Raw genomic sequence first — 15705 nt, 5'->3', positions numbered from 1 at the left:
GAAGATACAACAGTATCATGAGAACTGGGTGATGAAGCTGCAATGACTATGGAATGACCATGTCGGCTTAACGACTAAGGTATGACAATGACTGCATGATGGCATAACAACGGCGCCATAATCACGAATGAATGACGTCGGTGAAACAACAAAGACTGGATGATGATGACAGCATGACAAGAGTCGGATATCGAAGCTGTAATGACACCGATGCAATGACCCCGACAGCATCATAACCATGAGCACATAACTACAGTCCCAAGCTAGTAGACAACTTCGATCACTGGGACAGGGAAAATGGTTAGACACATGAACATAAAGACGAAAAATAATTTCAAGTAACCTAAGAATGATAATTGCACTAAAAAGATCACCATCCTGTAAAAGCATGTCTTAAGGAAAAAGTAGTATATATTTTGTACCAACCACTTCCTCCTGTTGTTTTTTTAACCTCTTTGCACCACTTTTTTGATGCCTAAAGTATAAACACCCACAGTGGAAAGCTGAACATCTTGAATTTCAATGAGGAATACTCGGAAACATTAAACATCATCTCTAAGAGAGAATATTGTATTTAAACTATAGTTCAAGGTCTATTTGGATAAGTGCAGACACAGTAAAATGGGCTAAGCATGGCTTAATATGGAAGATTTACATGCAAGCTTCAATGGTGGGTTGTCTCTTCCGACTTTAGCCTGTTGCCAGACCGAGTCCCTGAAGGATGTCACAGCTTCAACGCATTGTGTTGAGGATCTCGCAACACGGGAACCACTCATAGTAATCCATGCAGATGAAGTGCATGATTCCAACAAAGCGCACCAGCTCAAAATAATTTTAATCTTGACTAAGCTGACCATACAATGAGCAAGACAGGAGGTGAACATGGAGTACAACAACGCTAACTCCACAACCTATGCCTTATTGTAAGTAGGCACGCAAATGTAAGTACCGTCCCGTAAAAATGCAAGAATAGGTGATAGCTCAACCCAGGTAGAAAACACAAGGTTACACAACAAAAATGAATGCTAGGCTGAATACTCTGGCTATCATTCAAGCCGTCGCACCTCTTCAGGCAATTAACAGTGTTTTACACCGTTATTGTGAACCCCAAAGGAATATAAACTAGTGCATTTCAAGCACCACTGCATGGCATTGCATACATGCTCTCCCCCTACAGTCACCTCAAGTGATTCACTAACAGAATGACTGAATGGTTTAGTAAGCATAAAGGACAGGAGCTATGAGAAAAAGAAATGTGGAACACTTTGGATAAATTATGACCACCTCGGCTTCGTTAACCAGCACTCAATAGATGAGCACTTTTATGTTCTGCCCCATCAAAATGCAGCCATAGCAGCCAGGAATCGTACCCACAACCTTTGCTCAGCAGGCAGCATGCCGTAGCCAACAAGCCCCAGCAGCGAGCCCTAAAGTAAATTAAAAATGTTTCTACCAGGAACCTTGTAACAGGAGCAACTAAGTCAGGACTAGCTAGAAAAGTGCTTGATCATGCTACTTGTATTGGCAAACGTTTACTTCCAACATTTCTGTGTAAAAAGGTGTTGCTTTTCTCGAGGTGAAACCATCATCCTGATCACACATTTGCATAAAATGCCAAAAAGTTCATGCACCACATGTACCAAAACTGCTATTCAAGTTCGCCGCTTTCAATCGCGGGCACAACCTTATTCAAAGCACGCCATGCTCTTTCTTACACGTGGCAGCCCAACGGCAAGCAGAAGAAGCCACACAAGAGGAGCCACGAGGAAACAATGGGGCTAGAGGTGTAGTAGTATAATCTCGCCTGCAACGTGAGGTAAGTCTTATAGGCGCGCAAACCCCTTCGGCACAGTTCAGTCGCCATGTAGACAATAAACTAGGGCAGTGCACGAAAGCAACAGCTGCCACGCGTTCGCATCTCGCCATAAAGTTTTCGAGCGCCATTGGAAGCGCAGGAACAAGTATCTCGCTGTGCTCACGACAGGTAGGCTTAAGCAGGTAGACCTAGAGGGAGGGGGGTTGAAATGCAATGTCTTGCACGTGGGCAGCTGTTCTAGAGAACAGACAATGGACAATAGGCAGGTGTTCTCACACACGTGCAAGCATTGCCGCATTACATACTGGTTTGCTAAGCTAGACCAGGACGTATGGGAAACTCAGCGAATAACAAGCTTCCGGAATAAACTGCGAACCTGTGACATACGGTACTGCTGCCAACGAGGCAGCGCGGGATAGCAGAGGTAATAAAATTTAGGGGTTTCATGTCCCGAAGCTACAGAGCGTGTTACGAGGGGCACTGTAGGGGAGGGCTCAAGATTAACTTTCACCATGGCGGGTTCTTTAATGTGCACTTATAGCATGGTACACGAGCGTTCTTGCATTCTGCTTCCATCTGAATGCGGCCACCATGTCTGGGAATCGAACCCTCAACCTCATCAGCAGAATGCCACGGTCACTGGTACTGCTTTGCAGAAACACGAAAATGGTGAAAAGAACGTAGAAGGTATGGTACGCAGCGATCAAAGCACACTCAGAAAAAACGTCAAATACAGAAAACAAAATGACAGACTTGGCAAGTATATATTATCTCCAATGAGTTTGCAGACAGAAACCATGCAGCATTGTGTGAATATCTACACTGTAAGAGCTGAAATGCACTACATTGTGAATGATGTTCTCTATACTACACTACAGCTACTTTCTCTCTCCATTCTTACTTTTCATTCTTGCTACCAGAACCATTTTTGGGCGATTAGTACCTAAAAGAAATTACTGCATACAGTACAATCTAATGTCAAAGGGAACACTAACCAGTAATAAAGACAATATAACATTTATTTCTTTATCTTTACCACTCGATAAATTTCTATTGTATATTACTAATCATTGATGCTCAGTGCTCTTGTTATGCTTTTCCATGTATTGTATATCCCCATTCCTGTAATATCCCTTCGGGGCTGCGGTATGTTGAGATAAATAAAATAAAATATATTTGCCTTGATCAGAAAGATGTTTCTGACATCATCAACTGGACATACATTGACACAGGAAATATTAGTATATGAACCTTTACTCCATGTCTCACTGATAATCAATGGCCAAATACAAACTGTGTGTTCCCTTCAACTGTTGACCATCGTGTCCAAACATGGAATCCTGACATGATGGACTTACACACCATGTACTGTACAAACATGGAGTCATGACATGAGCAACTTAGTCACACACCATACATATTCTATTACTTGCGAACACCTGAAAGCCAGTTTCTCATATATAGTGATGACGTTGACCCAATTAAAGTAGTCAAACTCTTGAAGTTACAACTCTGCACAGCTTCAATGGGCTGGCAGAACCCAGATAGCAGCTATATCAATCAACTATCACATCCTCGTCACAGACATCACGCTGCAATGCCCTCTGAAGCGTTACTGACAAAATTTTCATCTTCTTTAAATCACTGCAGCATGATGCTACCGCATACTGCTACGATTATGTTCCCAGCCACCTGCCAGCAATGCATGGATTATATAATCAGTTCACATCACAGATTAGCTATCAGGTGGTCGGAACAGCAGCAATAACGGTAAGCACTGTTGTCCGTGTCAAAAACACTTGAACGAGTAGCTGCGGCACCCAGTAACCTTGGTATAAAGCCGCAAGTGCTCCAGCAGGCAACAGATAACTATCATTAAAGTCAGCATCCCTTAATGCAACCAGTCCATCATGTTAACTTCTGTGAAAAAGGTTTGAAATGCAGTTCAAGAGGTCAAGCTACCGTAAACTGCAAACGCCAACAATCTCATACTCCCGCTGCAATGTACATCTGAAAGAAATTCAGGATGGGGGACCACTCATAAAGGTTAGAACTATTGCATATATGACACCCCAATTCCAGCATCCCAGCATGGCCACAGGCCATGTCAGTTATTCCATCGAATCTCATACCCCGATATCATACGACCACAATATATTACGAACCACAGACGCATCAACAAAATTTGCACCCAGATCGTACTGGACCAGTGACATCCATCAAATTATGTCCATCAAGTTTTGTCCTGCGCCACTGAATCAATCTTAACCCTTACGCAGTCTAAAACACGAAAGACAGGTCCACTAAGAAGGAAAACAGGGCCAGCACTCCCCATTTCCACAGAAGCGACAATGACGAACCGTCTTTTCCATGCCTGTACCGTAATAGCTACCAGAGAGCTGCTACAGCAAAAGAATGACCACTCTCAGTTGGAGCGGCAGACACCTCAGCAAGGACTTCAGCAGATTCCCAACGATGACCCAGTGTTCGCAAGGTCAGACAATCTAGCAATAAGAGAGCACTAGAGGTGTGTCAATATCAATTTTCTAGACCAAACCGAATGCGAATTAAATGGTGCCAAAAGCAAATCGAATGAAGTCCTTTTCAAATAGTTTTTGAACATAGAACAACCGTTCTCCAATAATAAAAACAATTTTCAAATACTAGCATATTCACAATGCTAGCGAGCATGTCATTGCACAGCACGTTATGAAGCAATGTTTATTAAAGAGCACAAATGTAGCGCCAGGAACAAGTAAGCAGTTTATTCACACACTCACAACGCATTAGTGAGTGTAAGTGACACAGTTTTAGTCAGGAAAATCTGGCTCCCTGACCGATGTACAGGAGCTTCTCGCGTTTTATTTATACTATGACCACTGCGACAAAATTTATCCCAATCTCACTCCAATTTCATGTTTCATGATGCACAGTTGTCCATTCAAAATATATTAAAACTACCCAAAAAATATTTGTTTATACACGGATAGCGATCATTCGATTCAAGGACTAAATATAATAGGGCAATATGCAAGGTACTTAGGTTGTCACCGTCTACAGTGACACAAGCCATACCACAAGTACTTACAACTCCTAATGCGTCAAAGCACATACTACAGAAGTGCTACAGCTAAAAGCTTGCGCTATTTGGCAGTGATGGTTGGTACTGGGTTACTTCAGCCCAGTAATGATCATTATCACGTTGCTATTAGATAAAATATGTATAACAGCTTGAAGAAAATAACTCGCCACATGGACATTCAAACCTGAAACCTTACCACCACCGAAATCCGACACTCCAATCAACTGTGCCACGGCGACTCTCATAAGCCGGCCATTTTGGTGCGCCCTGCTTTGCAAAGTTAGTTGTAAAACCAACACTAAGGTGTATTAAGTCAAGGAAAACCGACACAACAAAGAGAATACAGATGAAATAAAAACTTAACTGAAAGGAAGTAAGGAAGCTTCTAAGGATTTCTACTTCTTAAGCCTTGTTTTTCTTTCAATTCTATTCCCTTCTTGCCCGTGGCACCGAGCGGTTGATCCCAGCAACAGTACAGGTCACTGTGCACAGGACTTCGTGAAAGTCAAAGAGAAATGGCAGAAGGAAGAAAAAATTTAAAGGAATCGCTACAATGCATGGCACCGCAATAGTGAAAAGCTTGGAAAAGTCCAATGCTGTGGTTCTCGGGAAAGTTGAGGCAACTACAGCATAATGGTTCCAACGGCACACTCATAGACCCGAGATATGGGAGTGGTTGGAAGCACTACATAATGTGCCATGGTACATCGCACAGTTTGGTTCCTTGTACCGGGAACCTCTGCGTAAGGTGGGGTCGCTGGCCAGAGAACCCACGGCTCCCACCCGAAAGGCAGGCTACGAAGGCCTAAACTCAGGTGGATTGCGATGCACAGACTGTGCATGCACGGCTTCAAAAGTTTCATGCAACCGATACTGGGCGTAAAAATGCGCTGGCTCTCTATGATGATACGTGCAAGCTGCCAATACATGGTGAAATGGCGACAATATTGTACTTTTCAAGCATTTCTCATGCCTTATCCTGACATAACCCCTTCTAGTGCTAATTAATTCCGTTTTCCGAACTGTTGAACATTCATTTCAACACATCTATTGTACCCATAGCAGCGTTAAAAGCAGGCAGCAGCACAACAGATCTCTATGCATATTGTGTTGATGCTACCCTCACTGCCTTCTTACCTCGTGGCCTAGTCACAGACTGCCTGGCATTTAAGATTTCATATCACCGCACAAATGATGCCACTGCATGTTCCACTAGAACAGCAGAACAATGCGCTGACATGCGAGAAATGCAAACAAAACATAGAGAGTGTGTCAACAATGGCCACAAATCACTGCCACAATGTACTTGTGCAAAGAAAACACGTTAGAATATCATATTGCGATGTCTCAATGTCGTACTAGCGCAACAAACTAAAAAGACCGTTCAATAAGAAACGCGATATTAAAGAAAGTCTAACACAACATGACCAATGTAACTAAAAGGAGAAACAAATTCTATTAGTGGACGTAACAGAGGCCTTGCTTAATGGAAGCATACACATTGAATACACTTTTACACACCGCCAGACATCTCCACTCAATCATCACACACGTCAACATCTGTTGCCATATGCCAAACACGACATCCGAGTCAATGAGCACAATTTGCCGTGAAAATGTCAACAGACCAGCTGAATTAAGTCTACACATCTTATTCGGCGTGACAACATGTGTTCACTTTTCACAACTTGACATTATTGCATGCATCCACAGTGAACAACATTGAGTTCAAGCAAAGCACCACTCACACACCGATGATAAACAGATGTAAACAGATGATCACAGTTCAAATGATATTCATGGTTAGGCTACTAGGGACTTCATGTCTTATTTTGGAAAGTGTGGACTAAGAACGATGTGACAGCTGCTTAAGTATTCCGATATCAACACACACACACAAGCACTGTCACAGGAAAACGCATTCGCAGAACCTTTTTCATAGCGTCTGCACAATGATTATAACAGCATGCCAGTGAATTCTAATGCGTCAGATGCATGCTTAGGTGGCGATGAAGTAACGCATCTGATATGCACACCTAATTCATACACCGTAGTGCGGTAATTTTCTAACGACCGTATCTCTTGTACCAAGAAACCGGGTTTCAATACATCGGAGCCAAAGCAAAACGACATCGACGCGCTCGGGTAGGTAGCTATCAGTGAAAATGCACGCAATCGCACGACAGTTTCGCCTATCACTTATTAACAACGAACAACGCGCGTTTGCGATGGTTTTCTGGCTCCCATATCAATGACCTAGACACATGACACGACGACCATATCTGAGCAGTTTCGTCGATGCCGGCCCCTAAACGATAAGCCTAGTGTTAACTACTAAATGCTGTATAACGTTACGTTTGCAATGATTTGCAATTGCTATTGAGATGCGATGTGTGTCAAACCCCGACAGCGCGTGCGAACCGCCAAATCTCGACCACGAAACTCGCATTCCGACAACGCGGCTCATGTCAAATTCGTCATTCACGCGTTTGATTTCAACGAGTCGATTCTGAACAACCGGACAGACGATCTACGACATGCGGAAGCTTACGGAAGGGTCCGTGGAACTCCGTGTTGTTTCTGAACCCGAGTGTCAACGGCGAGGCATGATCCGCAGAGCGAAAGTTGTCGCGAGCACCCGTATGTTTACATTCGGTTTACGCTACCATGCGGGCGCCCTTGAAGAGCTTTACGAGTGTGCCCCCGAGTCTTCGGATATGCTCCAAACCATGCAAGGGGGACGCCAAGTCATTCACACAAAGGCACAGCGAAACGTGAGCAATCTGTGCCGTAACAACAGTAAACACGCGCCAGACCGAGACCGATTCAACGGACCGACTGTGTGCGGTTCGCCGCCTTGCGCACGGGAAAAGCGACACTCCGTGACTCACCCGGCTCGCTCTAAAGCTCGCTTCCGCTGGTACGAGTATGGTGATGATCTGAGAAGCAACGGCAACGAGCTCATTACAGATCTGACACGCAAAAAGTGGTTATTGCTTAGGCTTAACACTCCAGAGACGCTCGCCAAAACAGATCGCAGATGCTACACGCACATACACACTCGGACGCGCGCGCGCGCGCGCGCACACACACACGTTACGGTGTGATAGGCCTAATGGCAGTGGAAAAATAGGTCACCCGATTCAACAGGAAAACTTAGCCTCGAAGGTGAAAGTGAAGCGGCAGGCGCGCTCACCTTTGCTTCGCTGCGTCTTTCTTGATCACGAACATGTCATCGCCTTGACGAAAGGCTACTTTGTAGCCTTTTAGGGATTAACACCAAAGTATCACTTTTCAGCGAGCACCCACATGCTCCACTCATGTCGTGGTGCGTAGCACGTCACAGGAAGTTGTTTACAAGCTACGTCATCGTTATTGGTGACGTTTAACGCGTATTTTTTGCAACAATATTGCAATTTGTCTGATTTACGACAATTTACGGCAGCTCGCGCCGCCTTTGCAGTGGCCGTAACACTTCTCCGGCGGCTTTTGCGCGGAGAGACTGTTGAAAACGAACGCGGAAACGTTACTACGTCACCGCGCGCCAACGGAAAGCGGATTTGAAACGGCGGCGCAACAGCTGTTCGCCGGTCGCGCTAGGCCGCTGTGGCGGCTGCTTCAATGCAGCTGCTTAACGCCGTGCATTGTTCAAGCGTAGGCGTATTCTGCCAGCGGAAGCGCCAACGACCTGTTCGAAGCCGCATTAGGGCTATGAACTTCATGCGCTGCTCGCTTCCTCTTTCGTAGTGTCGCGGTTCTGGTCGTTCCGCGAAGGCGGCTTGTACGCCTTTCGATACGCATTGCGGCATTCAAACCTCCGAAGCTATGAGCATATCTCTCTTTCGTCTAGTACGGTGGCTTCTGCAGATTTTTCTCTTTTAAGAGGAAGATTTAGCTCGGGTGCTCCCAGCTAAATACATGTTTCAGTTTCAGTTTATTATTCGTTCATAACAATTGGTTACAAGAAATGGTATACAGGCAAGGGTCCCAATTTCAGAGACTGCACCGGGACCCTTGGATTAGAAGTTATATAAAACAAATAAAATAAAGCTAAATACAGAGCAGAGAAACAAAATATGAAATAATAACAATATAAGCAAGAAGCTGAGTGATGACACACCTAAAAAACAAAAGGAAGAGGAAAGATGCCCAATCATTGCTAATTACACAGCTAGTAATTAGCAAAATAAGATTATAGGAAAACAACCAGATAGCAAATAATTATTGACTTCCTATTTAAAGGAGTACAAGGTAGATGACAACTTAATGGAATATGGTAGACTGTTCCAAAGTTTAAGCGCGCAAAAAGAGGAAGCCATCTTTCTGTAATTAGTGTGACATAAAGGCAACAGGAAATTTCCTTGTGCTGCAAACCTTGTATTATTAGGATTAAAAAGGAGATCAGAACTAACGAAGTTGTAAGAAACTTGTTGAGTTAGTAATTTGAAAAATAATATCGCTAAACGATAGTTAAACAAATCAGTAACTTCAAGAATGCGGTTTGTACGTAGTTGTAAAGAGGCTTTAGAGAAAAGAATGACTTCTCTTTATAATGCGGATAGCCTGATTTTGAATGTGTTGAATAGAGGAAAGATGGCAATGATAAATATTACCCCAAGAATCGATACTATAAATGATATGACTATGAGTGAAAGCGAAGTATAACGATAATAATGCTTCTTTGGGAAAAAATGCACCTGATTTGAGTAGTGTTCTAATGCCAAATGTTGTTTTTGTTTGATGTGTGCAATGTGGTTAGTAAACTTAAGGTGGGGATCTAATTTGATGCCGAGGTAAAAAACACAAGCGGAGGCAGGAATGTCATGCCCATTGAGATCGAGGTATGGTCGGAGAGCAAGGTAAATGTCTCTGCGATGACTTACATATCATGAATTGCGTTTTCGTAGGGTTTATAATTCGAAAATTGGCGTTACACCAACCAGTAATTTCAGGCAGATCACTGTTTAGTTTCAAAGTTAGCGAAAGTAATGATTTATCCGAGAGGGCTGCAGTCGTATCGTCTGCGTATAATATAGGTAGTGTATAATTAAGGCAGTCAGGTAAATAATTCATATAAGTGCAAAATAATAGTGGACCTGAAATCGAGCCCTGAGGCACTCCTTGGTTGATAACTTTGCTTTCAGAGAAAGCCCCGCCTGCGTACACTGTTAATTCACGATTAAGTAGATAACTTTTTAATATATTAAGAGCCGGACCGGAAATTACAATAGACTCCTGTTAAGTAAACAAAACTTTGTGGTTTATTGTATCAAAGGCTTTAGTAAAGTCTAGAAAGACCGAGCCCACAAAGTATCCTAGATCGAGTGAATGTCTAATATAATCAGTTAATGTTAGCAAAGCCAAGTTAGTCGAGCTTCCTGAACGAAAACCGAACTGACAAGGTTTCAGCAAGCTAAATCTGTTAAGGTAGCTGTTAATACAACTAAGTATTAACTTTTCAACAACTTTACTAATTGAAAGTAAAATACATATAGGACGATAGTTACCGACTTGAGCTTTGTCACCTTTTTATGAACATGAATTACTTTAGCTTTTTTTAGACTTCTAGGGAATATACCGGTTTTGAGCATAAGATTAATTAGTTACTGAGAACATCAGAAATAAAAAAAGAAAGGTAAAAGGAGAATTAGTTTTTCTTGGCAACCACTGCACCAAATTTGACGAGGCTTGTTGCATTTAAGAGAAAAACTTAATACCTAGAAACTGTTTGTTTCGAATTTTTGAAAGAGGTCGTCAATGTTTTATTAAAAATTGGCAAAAATCGCAACTTTTCTGATAAGTAAACTATCAAGTTAACAACTCCGTAACTCAGCAACAAAATATGGTATCACAATTCCGTAAATTTCATCTAATGGAACATTTAAAGCGGACAAAATTGATATGTTACGCATGATTCTCAAAAAAATTTAGTAGTATGGAAATAGACCTTCTGCAGAACCCTTTCACACAGCGTAATTGCTTCACGTAACATATAAATTGACATATCGAATTTGTCTGCTTTGAATTATCTAATGGATGCCGTTTACGGAACCGCGATACCTATTCTTGATGCAGAGCTATTAATGTGTAAACTTCGTGCTTCTATCTTTTTCGAACTTTCGAATTTTAGAAAATTATTTCAGCAGAATTTAAGCCCTAAATCGAAATTCCGCTTCCCATAGTCACTAGAATTTAACTGCCTCTCTCAAATGCAACAACTTTCATTAAAATCGGTCCAGGGGTTATCCCAGAAAAGCGTTTTTGCGTTTTACATCTATTTGAATAGGCCGCGTCGAAGTCGGGCACGAGCTAAAGCTTCCTCTTAACATCCGCTGTGTGCACACAAAAACACCGAATAACTGACGGTGAAGGACAGCGATGTAAGCTGTTACGACGGGCTAATAACGTGCATTGGCATGTAACTTCCGGTCGAGATTTGTCGGGCCGCCTCCTTCTTCTGCGTGTCGCTCTACGATAAAACGGTGCAACTTTAAACCTGAGCAGCTAAATGGAATAGAATTTATTGATAGGAAAGACAGAGAGGTCGACCTGAGCTAGTGCGCTCTAGTCTGCTACTCTGCAATAGGGAAGAGGGAAAGGGAGTGAAAGTACTGGGATGGATGATGATGATAAGAGAAGTGGTGAGTGCTTATGCACAGGAGACAGTTGTCTTGCTAGAGCCGCTCGTCGAGCTTGGTGTCCTGCAGAAACTTCAACAATATGAGCAGCTAAAAGTTTGTTTTAAAGTACGGGGTATTACGTGCCAAAACAACGATATGATTGTGAGACACACCGTAGCGGGGAACTCTGGATTATTTCGGCCTCCTGGTGCTTTTTGAAACGTTCACCCGATACACACTACACGGGCGTCTTAATTTTTTTTTTTTTCGCGTCCATTTAATTTCGGCTGGGATTCGAACCCGCGCCCTCGGGCTTAGCACCGCAACGCCAAAGCCACTACGTCACCACGGTGGGTAAACCAGTACAACAGCTTCATTACACGTGCTTTTAACTTTCCTTTTTTTTTTTTTTTTTTCGACGTACGCCAGTTCAGAAGCGCGCCACTGGTGGTGGGTCTACCGAGTCAACCAATCAATCGTGTTTATACTACACAGTTAGTGATTTACAGAACAGATAGGTATATGTAGAAGCATCGAGGTCCCGTAGTCTGCAGCGACTCGGTATCTCCTGGCAGGAATATATATCCTGGAAAAGCAATCCAAATGGCAGGGGGGGGAAATGAAATACAGTTCCTGCTTTCGGAGTGAAGCTTGGAGTTGTGTACGAAGCGATCGACACACGTCCGAACGCAGTCCGTAGCATTCGTTACAATGCCACGGATTCCGTGAAGAACAGTACACTGTACTATCATGCCGTTTCACTCACTCACTCACTCACTCACTCACTCACTCACTCACTCACTCACTCACTCACTCACTCACTCACTTTGTTTATTTGTTTCTTTTTTTGACGCAGTCATTTTTGCACGAATACTTCAGAAGCTGAATTTTTTCGCGCACTAAAAAACGCCCATCATTCAACGCGCAACACAGGCACGTGCAGACAGATTACAAGGGAGGAATGAGTGTTACGATCTTCGTTATTCTTCCAACTGCGTCTATAACTCATTTTAACAACAAGGCGTTTCCGTCACAGCCAGTGGCGTAGCAACACGGGGGGCCGGGGGGCCGTGGGCCCCGGATGAAAGGGGACAGTGAGGGGGGGGGGGGGGTGTCACATACGTCTGAAAACACCCCTCTTTCCGCCGGCTACACCCGGGGAGGGGGGTGACAGAAGACCTATGGGCCCCGGGTGCCAGACGACCTAGCTACGCCACTGGTCACAGCAATTTTATGCCGGAATGTTGAGGGCGCGCGTATATGCTCGAAATCGCGGCGTTATACAGTCTCAGGATTCTTTGGCGACTGATTCCCTCGTGAAAAAGCGTATAGCAAACGTCCGATCAAATGGAAAAAAAGCAATACAGTCGTGACGGCATCTGTACAAGTTGCAAAAAATCCGACTGAGCCCGTCGCACGACGAATGCCGACGTTAATGCGATTAGCATTGAAGCAACGCAGAGACGCACAGTGTTGCCAACGCCGAAACCTGCTGTATGCAGCCGGGCTCCTCTTTCGCGCTTACCTCAAGTCGACAGGTCTTGGCAACCGTGTGTGACTTGGTACGAACCTTCAAATGTGCGCGAAACTGTGCCCTCTCTATGTGCCCTCCCTCCCTCCCTCCCTCCCTCCCTCCCTCCATCACTCACTCTCTCTCTCTTCATTCCCATACCCCTTCCCCCAGTCGTCATCATCATCATCATCGGCATGGTTACGTCCACTGCAGGGCAAAGGCCTCTCCCATACTTCTCCAACTACCCCGGTCATGTGCTAATTGTGGCCATGTTGTCCCTGCAAACTTCTCAATCTCATCCGCCCACCTAACTTTCTGTCGTCCCCTGCTACGCTTCCTTTCCCTTGGAATCCAGTCCGTAACCCTCAATTACCATCGCGTATCGTCCCTCCTTATTACATGTCCTGCAAATGTCCATTTCTTTTTCTTGATTTCAACTAAGATGTCATTAACTCGCGTTTGTGCCCTCACCCAATCTGCTCTTCTCTTATCCCTTGACGTTACGCCCATCATTCTTCTTTCCATAGCTCGTTGCGTCGTCCTCAATTTAAGTAGAATCCTTTTCGTAAGCCTCCAGGTTTCTGCCCCGTACGTGAGTACTGGTAAGACACAGTTGTTGCACACTTTTCTCTTGAGGGATAATGGCAACCTGCTGTTCATGATCTGAGAATGCCTGCCAAACGCACCCCAGCCCATTCTTATTCTTCTGATTATTTCAGTCTCATGATCCGGATCCGCGGTCACTACCTGCCCTAAGTAGATGTATTCCCTTACCACTTCCAGTTCCTCGCTACCTATCGTAAACTGCTGTTCTCTTCCGAGGCTGTTAAACATTACTTTAGTTTCCTCCTTCCCCCAGTACAGGGTATCAAACCGGACGTGCGTCTGGTTAACCTCCTTGCCTTTCCTGTCTTTTTTCTCTCTCTCTCTCTCTCTCTCTCTCTCTCTGACGCGCGCGCGCTTCGGTGATGATGGTGACGTTTATTGGCATCCCCTTTGGGGCCGGGGACAAAAAGTCTTCTATAGCCTTTTGCCTATCTGATCTTATAGCACACGCACGGGTGTGGCTGACCACCATATTGAATTACTTTTCTTTTATGAGCTAGATTAGCCTAAAAACTGTACATTACTTGGCATGAAATTGAAATGCACGACTGACTATAGTTAAAAAAATTTTGGTCGTGGCCTTTAAAACTTTATTCAAGGTAGGTCACACATTACAACTTATGAATTGTGACCAGTGAGTTCGCCAGTCATATATTCACTTGAATTCTCAGGATGACGCCGAGTTTAGATATATCAATTCCCTAGTGTGCTATGAAACGCATTAATGTGCCCAGTTATCTTTTTTTCTTTTTGGAGCTTCGGTGCATAAGAATACGTTTTGTTGAAAATATTGGACAACACTGCATTTTTACCGCAATGTTATGACAGCGCTCATCTCAATACAGGGGCTCGATTCAAAATTCATTCCAAATGAATGTGGCCTCTAAAATCCCTGGCTTCAATTCGTAAATTTGTTATTAGTTAAAAAGTTTACTGGTAAAGTGTTGTTAATTGGCCAATTGCGCTCTTTGCTTTCTTGTGCAGGTGGTGTCCGTCTCTTCCAGTAACGCAGCTCAATGAGTAGCCACTGCAGCTGATTTTTTAAAAATTCTTTTAAAAAGAATCTCTTGGCAGATATTTTTCTAAATACGGGCCTCTGACCTGTTTCTTTTTTTCTTTTCTCGGAAATTGCCGAAGATGGATAAATGAGAAAGAAAAAGACGCTTACATGTTTAGAACTCCGCACTTTACGGTTACTATGAACTGGAGCAATTAGGACGTTCGAAACGGACAACCATTGAGAGCTGAAATATACCCGCTAATTTTCCAATATGAATGTTGCAAAAGTGCTGCAGACAGCGTTATCATTTCACGAAAATTGTAAGCTATGCATTATACATTTGTCCGCTATAATGCAGTTTCCTTATTTGGTTCGCAACTTCCGAAGTTATGAACTTCACTTCTTTCAACATTGATTTATAGATTTGCGGCAGTTTTTGTAAAATATATGCAGGCCTTTAAACGAAGAGAGAGAGAGAGAGAGAAATCTAGCAACTTAAACGGGAGAATTGTGGAGAGGTCGGCCTGAGTCAGGTGACCTTATCCTGCTGCAAGACAGGGTGTTATTTGTGAACTTAAACTGCGCTAGCGATGAGACACCGAAGTAGAAGACGGGACGGACGCAGTCTCCTGCTTCTACATCTACTTCGGTGTCTCGTTCCTGGCGCAGTTTATGTTCCCAAACATTTCGATGGAGGCGAAATGCGAAAACACCCGTGTACTTAGATTTAGGTGCACGTTAAAGATCCCCAGGTGGTCGAAATTTCCGCAGTCCTCCACTACGGCGTGCCTCATAATCAGAAAGTGGTTTTGGCACGTAAAACCCCATAATTTAATTTTTTTATGTTCCCAAATAACGTCTTATCAACTAGCCTCCCAACAGACTCTCCTCAAGTATGCAGCGTGTTTCACTTATCTTAAGCCAAACTTTAAAAATATGCAAATGCTATAGCTAGACAGAACCAAGGGAATATTGTTTGCCGTCGCTTAGAGATACTCAGGTAACTTTCTTTTTCATTCCGTCTAATTGTATCATTAGTCTTCATTAATTACTAAACTTCTCAATTAT

General features: G+C 43.5%; 1 protein-coding gene across 2 annotated transcripts in view; it reads right to left on the bottom strand.

Annotated features, from left to right (window-relative positions):
• LOC126533698 (protein Smaug homolog 1-like) overlaps window positions 1–8234 on the bottom strand; it is a 124481-nt gene extending 116247 nt beyond the window's left edge. For both annotated transcript variants that reach the window (XM_050180885.2, XM_055072270.1), the window contains exon 1: window positions 8095–8234. The gene's annotated coding sequence lies outside the window, so the exon portion shown is untranslated. The remainder of the gene's footprint in view (window positions 1–8094) is intronic.
• Between the last annotated feature and the right edge of the window lie 7471 nt (window positions 8235–15705).

The sequence above is a fragment of the Dermacentor andersoni genome, chromosome 7 (genome assembly GCF_023375885.2).
Source record: "Dermacentor andersoni chromosome 7, qqDerAnde1_hic_scaffold, whole genome shotgun sequence".
NCBI classification, from domain to species: Eukaryota; Metazoa; Arthropoda; class Arachnida; order Ixodida; family Ixodidae; genus Dermacentor; species Dermacentor andersoni.
The sequence above is the reverse complement of the archived record's forward strand: the minus strand, read 5'-3'. Positions and strand labels throughout refer to the sequence as shown.